A 7,693-nucleotide genomic window follows, 5' to 3' on the forward strand; every position below is an offset into this window, starting at 1 on the left:
AATTCTGTCTTAGTTACTTTTTACTCGTTGCTGGGACAAATACCCGACACTCAAAATGAAGGAAGGAAAGGTTTATTTAGCTCACAGTTACTGGAGGGTTCAGTCCATATTCCACTGGCTCCAAGGCAAACGACAGCAGTTCATGCAGCAGAAAACAATGAAGAGCAGAGAAGGAGCAGCAGCTGCGGTATCCATCAACCCTCCAGTGAAGATCAGAGCTCCTCCAAAGTGGCAAAGTGGCAAAGTGGCCGGCTCAAAAATCAAGCTCCTCCAAAGACTTAAGACTTCTCCACGGGAAGAGGGGTAGGGTGGCAAAAAACCAGGCAGGGCAGCTTCCTGCCTTTCTCAATTCCTGGGCCCTGCCCACCTTCAGGGCGAGGCCCCCATGCTGAGATCTCCCGGAGCTGATTCAGCCAAGTTGACACAGTGTATCAACTAACACAGACAGGGACTGAGGGGCCTGTCCACCCCTCTGTTTCAACAGCCATCTTTCATTTGGCAGGGGCGTGAACCCCACAAGCAGGAAGATGGCCATTGAATCCCAGAGCCTGCCTCCCTGGACCTTGGGAGCCCAGGAGGAGAAAGAACAACTCTCCCTCCTCTGATTTGGGAGATTCCAGGGAAAAGCTGCAGCCTGCCCAGTCTGCATCGAATACTCCCTGCTTGGGCCAATTCATTCACTCAGCTGTGCCCAGTCTCATGGAGCTCATAATCAGTGGGAGACAAACATAATCAGTCTACAAATGCAAACCTGTCCTGCCCCAAATGTGAGGCAGAGGGATGGCATGCTATGAGAGTGTGCCTGGGGGCCAGGAACCCTTCCCTAAGGACATGATGTTAGTGCTAAGACTGAAGGGATGAGTTACCTAGGTGATGAGTCAGGAATGTGAGTGGGGTGTTGTGGCCCAAAGGAGCCAGCTAGTGCTAATTGCAGGGCCTGAGGCCACAGGAAAGTCTAATAGCTAGAAAGAGAAGACTAGAAGGAACAGTACAGGGAGGCAGGAGGAGGCTCACTGTCTTATCCTAAGGCGCTGGGAAGCCAGCATAGAAAGGGGGACTAGAAGGTGGCAGGATCATGTTTGTCCTTTGGATGGAGGACTCAACTCCAGCTGCAGTAGCCTGGGAGGTGGTGGCCCAGAATGGATACAGGGCCACCTGTTAGGAGGCCACACAGTTGTTCAGGAGAGAACAGGTTAGGACCAAAGTGACCAGGCAGGGGGACAGGACAGAACCAAGGGGTTAACCTGCAGCTTGACAATGGCAGAGGAGGAAGAGGCCATTGTTAGGGATGAATTCCAACTTCCCAGCTTTCTCAGCAGTGCCCAAAGTTTGAAGAACAAGGATCAGCCTGGCTGGGACATGGTCACCCATAGAGACAGGATCTGGCACTCTGAATTGTTAAATTCACTCCAGATGCATGAGCTAGGGATACATGATCTGCAGGTACTACAGCGAGGAAAAGAAAACAGCGCAGCACTGGACAAAACCCACTGCAGTTCCCACAGCCCACTGCGGAGATGACAGCGAGGGGACCAGCAACACCTGTCACCTGTCTCCTTCAATCCCTCATTTGCAGATGTCACAGAGCAAGGCCCTGAGGAATGGAATCCTGCTATTGCAGGAGCCCCTGGTGGGGTTTCCTATTGTCAAGTGCACTGTCATGGCCCCACTCCTGGCTGGGCACTGGTACTCTTGTCATCCTGGCCCCTGAGGTGGCCAGCCGGGTTACAGCTTGGCTCCAGTTAAATCAGAGGGTAAAAGGACAAGGGGATTAGTTCCAATGGTTCCAAGCAACTGGGAGTGAAGCAAAGGAGCCAGCTGAGTGCAGGGGAAGGGCATTATTTAATCCTTGTTTGGCATACGCACCATGAGACCACACACCTGAACACAGCTCTTCCAGTCTCTTAATGTTTCCCCTTCATGAGACAAAGAAAAGAATCGTAAGAAAAAAAAATGCAGTTTATCTTAGATATTTCTCTTCAGTGGTACCTTGAGGCTGACAGCAAATATATTAGGATTATAAAGCAAACCGATAAACTAGAGAAGAGGTTAAAATAAGAACTGGTCTGTCAGGGTCTCCTCAGAACCTCAGCCAAACCGATTACATTCACGCCAAAGTAAAAGCAGCCAAATTGCCCAGGATGTTTGTCTAAGAAAACAATAGTGTCACTGTTTGTGTCCTCAGTGATAGATGTGAACTTGCCAGGTCTTGCTAGGTCCTAGGAAAAGGGCAGTGGCAGCTTGGGTCTCGGTGGAGACCCAGTGTGCAGGGGCAAGTGCTGGATTCGCCACGTCAGCTCGCTTGCTTGCTCTTTTTTCTCTTTAAGAATTGTTTTCAAAAATATGTTGGAAACAGATCAAGTAGTGAAGAAGAGAACCAAACTCAGAGAAAGACAAGATCCTCTCCAATGTCATCACACCAAACCAGGAGTCTAGGATTTGTCACACATGTATAGAATAGTAAATTATGCCAGGTACCAACAGCTCGGAGCTGCTGAAGTCTTGGGTTGAAGCATTAAGTTAGAGGGATGGCACCTGAGTCAGGGTCCATATGCTTTCTGGGAGTAGGTCTGGGAGTGTGCCCCCCCAAGCTGGCGGCCCCCTCATGAGTGCCCTACAGTAAGCTGACATGCAGTGGTCCTGGGAACCTGGAATCTGACAGTATTTCAAGTCTGCCCACTGAGACGCTGTTCAGAGCTGAGCCTTGCAGGCTAGCTCTTTTACCTGCTGCTCCTTGAATTAATATTCTGGCCCTAACCCCACTCTGAGGTCAGGCAGAATGTGTGGTTGGAGGGCGAGGTAGTAACAAGAATCTATGTAGAAGGAAGAGTTTGGTTAGGGGTTTTTTTTTTTTTTTTTTTTTTTTTCATGTATTTGGTTGTTAAAGGATCTCACTAGGCAGCTCAGACTCAGGGATCCTCCTGTTTTCATCCTCCCCAGCGCGGGGGTTACAGGTATGTGCCACCACAGCTAGACTCTGTGGCCAGCTCAGCCCACCCTGGGGGTAGGGCTGGCTTGGCCTGTGGTGCCAGGGATCAAACTGGGTCCCTGTGCTTGCCTAAGCAAGTGCTTTAGTCTGCTGAGCTATCTCACCAGCCCAGGTTTTGTTTTATGAGACAGGCAGGCTCTCAGTTAGGCCAGTCTTGAACTCACTGTGTAGCTAGGCTTGCTTTGCATTCATAGCGATCCTTCTGCCTTAGCCCCCTGAATGCTGGGATTAGAGGCAGATGCCACCGTTCTGAACAATGAGAGATTAGCAGAATTGTCCTGAGAGACTCAACACAGAAGGCAAATCTTTTTACCCCTTCCCAGCTTCCTTGCCTAAAATGTAGTAGAGATGGCTGTGTTCTCTGCATCTCAAACCTTAACGTGCCTAGGAATTGCCCAGGGATCTGTTGAAAACATTAGTCTGTATAATTAATATGTACTAAAAAAAAATTGAGGCCAGTGGAAAATTTGAATAATAAATATTTGATGATACTGAGAAACTGTTATTAATTTTAAAGTGTGTTATGGTTTGTGTCTAGTTGTTCCCCCAAAGCATCAAGCAATCATTGGAGCAGCTTTCTAGTGTTTGCAATCAATTTATGATCCAATACTGGGATTAGGGATGTGAGTGCTACATCTGCCCTGGGGCAGAGAGCCTGAACACAATACAAAGAAGGGAGAGAGGCTTGCTAGCTGTTGCAGCCCCTGCCCCTCCCTTTGCTCTTTGCTGTTTTCTGCCCACCATGAATGGTTGCCTTCTGCCATGGGCCACTCTGCCTTGGAGCCTGCCTGAAATCTCCACTAACTGTGCATTAAATAAACCTTTCCTCCCTTAATTTTGGGTGTCAGGTATTTTGTCCCAGCAACAAGAAAAATGTAACCAAGACAAGGTGCTATTGTCATGTTAAGAGTCCTTATTTTGTATAGAAACATACTAAATGACTGATAAAAACAAAGCAAAAAACCCTTTAAATTCAGCTGGGTGTTGTGGTACATGCCTACACTCCAGGTACTCAGGAGGTACAGCTGGGAGGATTGAAAGTTTGAAGGGCCCAGGAGATGGTGCTTTGCTGGCAAGCGCAAGGGCCTGAGTTCAACCCCCAGTTCTGCCAAAAAAAAAGAAAGAAAAGAAAAAAAAAAAAAAAGAAAAAGAAAGTTTGAGCACAGCCTGGCTTGTTTAGCAAGGCTCTCAAAATAAAATAAGTCCTTGTCAATTTATTTCAGCTGAGACAAAGGTATTAGACACTACCTTTAAGAGTCTTCAGGGCTGGCCAAATAGCAAGCAGGTGCAGGGCCCAGGGGTTTGATTCCCCCGGCCTGCTGTGCTGGCCCCGCTCCCAGGGCATGCTGAGATGGCAATTGAGACTGGGTGTGGTGGTGTGCACGTGTAATCCCAGCTCTTGAGAGGCTGTAAACAGGCGGATCACTAGGAGTCTGATCTAGTAGTGAGACCCTGAACACTCTGTAGACCCTTCCCTAAAAATACAAAAAAAAAAAAAAGTCTTTATCTTTCATAGAAAGCTTCTGGAACAGTTACAGAGCACACAATATGATATTTAAAATTTGCTTCAAAACTAGCCAGGCTAGTCAAGATCCCGCAGGTGATTCCAGCCTTCCCATCTGAAGGCCACCAAGGCATGAGGATCTCCATGAATTTGAGGCCAGCCTGGGCTACACAGTAAGTTTAAGGCTAGCCTGGACTACAAAGTGAAGTCCTGTCTCAAACAGATACAAAAAAAAAAAAAAAACAAACAAAAAACCGTCTAGGTGCATGTGAGTTGGGGGAAATGTTGTTAATTGCTGAAAGTGGGTGATTGCAACATTAGATTCATCACATCATTTCTTCTACTTTTGTGTATACTTGAAAATTTCATAAATAAAAAGAAAAAAAGAGAAAGAAGACAAAGGAAAGTAGAATAAAATCACTGACTGCTAGTTACCATATAAAAGTCAAAAGAAAAAAAAATTGTTAAAAAAAATAGTCCAAAGAATAAAAGATTTAACAAGTATAAAAGGTAAAACATAATTAGAACAAAAATGCAATCTTTTTTTAAATATCAAAAGGGAAATTTTTAAATAACAAAAAGATGGACAACACAAGGGAAAACAAAATTCGCATTCCATATCTAGGAACTATCATGCAAATTAGTATAATAAAAGATGATACCAAACACAGCAGTCATATCTATAAACATGAATAGGTGTTATTTGGTTAAAAAATTACTTTCTAATTGGCTCATATAATTTTAAATGACTCTTAAAAACACACAGATCAAACAGCAAGAGGAGGGTTGGGAGGTCGCTCAGCACTGTACATGTCTGCCTGGCAAGCTCAGGGACCCGAGCTGGGTCACGAGTACCACACACCGTGCTGGTGCTGGAAGGCCGAGATGGGAGGATCACTGCGAGTCTGAGCTGCGTAGCGAGACCCTGTACCAAATAAATAATTTTTAAAAGTATTTAACAAGAAAAAAAAGAGGAAACCCAAATACATGAAACTACACCAAGGGAAATTAAAATCAAATTCTAAAGAGAAAATCTTAAAAGCAGTCAGAGGAAAAGTACATGCTAAAAGGATGATACTAGCATTCTTACCAGAGATAAAGAAAAGCTATATTTATGAGGTGCAAAAAGCCAAAAATCACTGTCTACCTAGAAGACCTAGCAAAAAAATCATTCAACACTGACAACCTAGAGAATGGAAGATAATATCTACAATTTATAGGTCTGGTAAAGGCTTAGCAGATAGAATGTATAGAGAATACCTGCAACTCAACAACAGTAATACAGATAACTCAATTTAAAAATGGGCACAAAGACTTGAATAGACATCTCTCTTTTTAAAAAAAAATTTTTTTGGTGGAAGTGGGTATTGAACTCAGGCCCTTGTGCTTTCCAGGGAAGCACTTATCCTACTGAGCCATCTCCCTGGCCCTCATCTCTGTAAAAAACATTTACAAATGGTCAATAAACATACAAAGCTCTCTGGGCATGGTGGCACATGTCTGTAATCCCAGCACTTGGGAGGCTGAGGCAGGAAGATCCGAGGCCAGGGTGGGCTACAAAGTGAGCTCAAGGCCTGCCTGAACTACATGGTGAGACCCTGTCTTAAAAAGACAAACAAAACAAGACAAAACCATAAAAAGCTACACTCCACATAGTTAGTCATTAGGGAAATGCAAATCAAAACCAAAATGAACTATCACTACATAGCTCCTAGGGTGGCTATAACTTTTTAAAGTTTAAGAGATAGTTTATTATTATACATAATCCAAATAAAAGGATTACAAGAAGACTGCAATAGTTGTGAACAATTTCCCACCAAGTAATCCAGAAATCTAAACTCTCATCATTTCTTTAAAGTTAGAGTTGATATCTGACATGGCCTAGGCTTGTTGTCTTAAGGCTTGTAAAACAGATTAGGGGCAAAAATCCCACCAGAAATAGTTAAGGAAGAGAGCAATTTAACTTTCTAAAATTTTAAATGACTCAAAGATGTACACTTGTAGAATTCTAAAGGTACAGCTCACAGTGGATACACACACATATATGTATGCTCATATGTTTCTTTGGCTTAGAATGTACATATATGTGCACATGTGTATGTGTATGTACATCCTACAGGAATTACGTCTATACATGGGAATAGGTTATCTCCACCCGAAGGTCCCCATGTTACTTAATGGCAACACACTAAAGGCATTCCCACTTCCCTCAGAAGCAGCACACAGATTTGCATAGTCTGTACTACTATTTAACTTTTACAGGAGGTATTTAACCAACACAACAGAAAATTAGAAAAGAGGGCCAGGAAGACGGCTTGGTGGCACCAGCGCCTGCTTGGCAAGTGTAAGGTCCTGAGTTCGATCCCCATACCAGAAAGAAAAAGAAAGTAAAATGTACACCTATCTCTATCTGCCCACAACATAACAGTATGTCTGAAACTCTAAAGAAAAAAAAAAAGTTAAGCTTAAAAAGTCAGTGTAACAGGATATAAAGTTAACATATAAAAATCAATAGCCTTCATATATATAAGCAATAACCAGTTGGAATGTGAAACAGAAAAATAGAAACCATTTATAACAGCAACAAAAAACTAAAATGCTTAGGAGTGAAACCTAAGAGTCCAGGGTTTAGCTCAGGGGCAGAGCAGTTGCCCAGCATGTGCGAGACCCTCAGTTTCCTCCCAGCACTGGAAAATTAAAAGCAAAACATAGCAAAAAATGTTCAAAACCTTGGGCATGGTGGTGCATGCCTTTAATCCTAGTACAGGGAGGCCATGGCAGGAGGACTGCAGTAGGTTCAGGGCCAGCCTGGGCTGCACAGGGAGACCATCTCATAAAAACAAAAACAAAAACAAAAAGCCCCGTATAAAAAATGAGAGACTGGGTGTGGTAATGCGCGCCTGTAATCCCAGCTCTTGGGAGGCTGTAAATGGGTGGGTCACTACAACTCCGATCTAGTAGTGAGATGCTGAACACCCTGTAGACCCTTCCCTAAGATACAAAACTAAAAATAAAAAAATAAATAAAAAATAAAAACTGGACTGAGAAGAATTCTTTTTTTTGGGGGGGGGCTGGCTCAGGCTGCCTTAGGGGGGTCTGGTACAGCACGTGGAGCTGGGGCTGTGCCTGACTGAGTCTGCCCAAGCAGGCGCTCTAAATAATCGAGCTAACCCACAAGCCCCCTAGAAAACTGGACTGAA

General features: G+C 44.2%; 1 protein-coding gene across 1 annotated transcript in view; it reads left to right on the top strand.

Annotated features, from left to right (window-relative positions):
- Positions 1 to 7,693, top strand: part of LOC111812251 (40S ribosomal protein S12-like) — a 14,428-nt gene that overhangs the window by 5,389 nt on the left and 1,346 nt on the right. The window lies entirely within an intron of this gene.

This window comes from Octodon degus, unplaced genomic scaffold, assembly GCF_000260255.1.
Source record: "Octodon degus isolate 3935 unplaced genomic scaffold, OctDeg1.0 scaffold00118, whole genome shotgun sequence".
In the NCBI taxonomy this organism is placed as follows: domain Eukaryota; kingdom Metazoa; phylum Chordata; class Mammalia; order Rodentia; family Octodontidae; genus Octodon; species Octodon degus.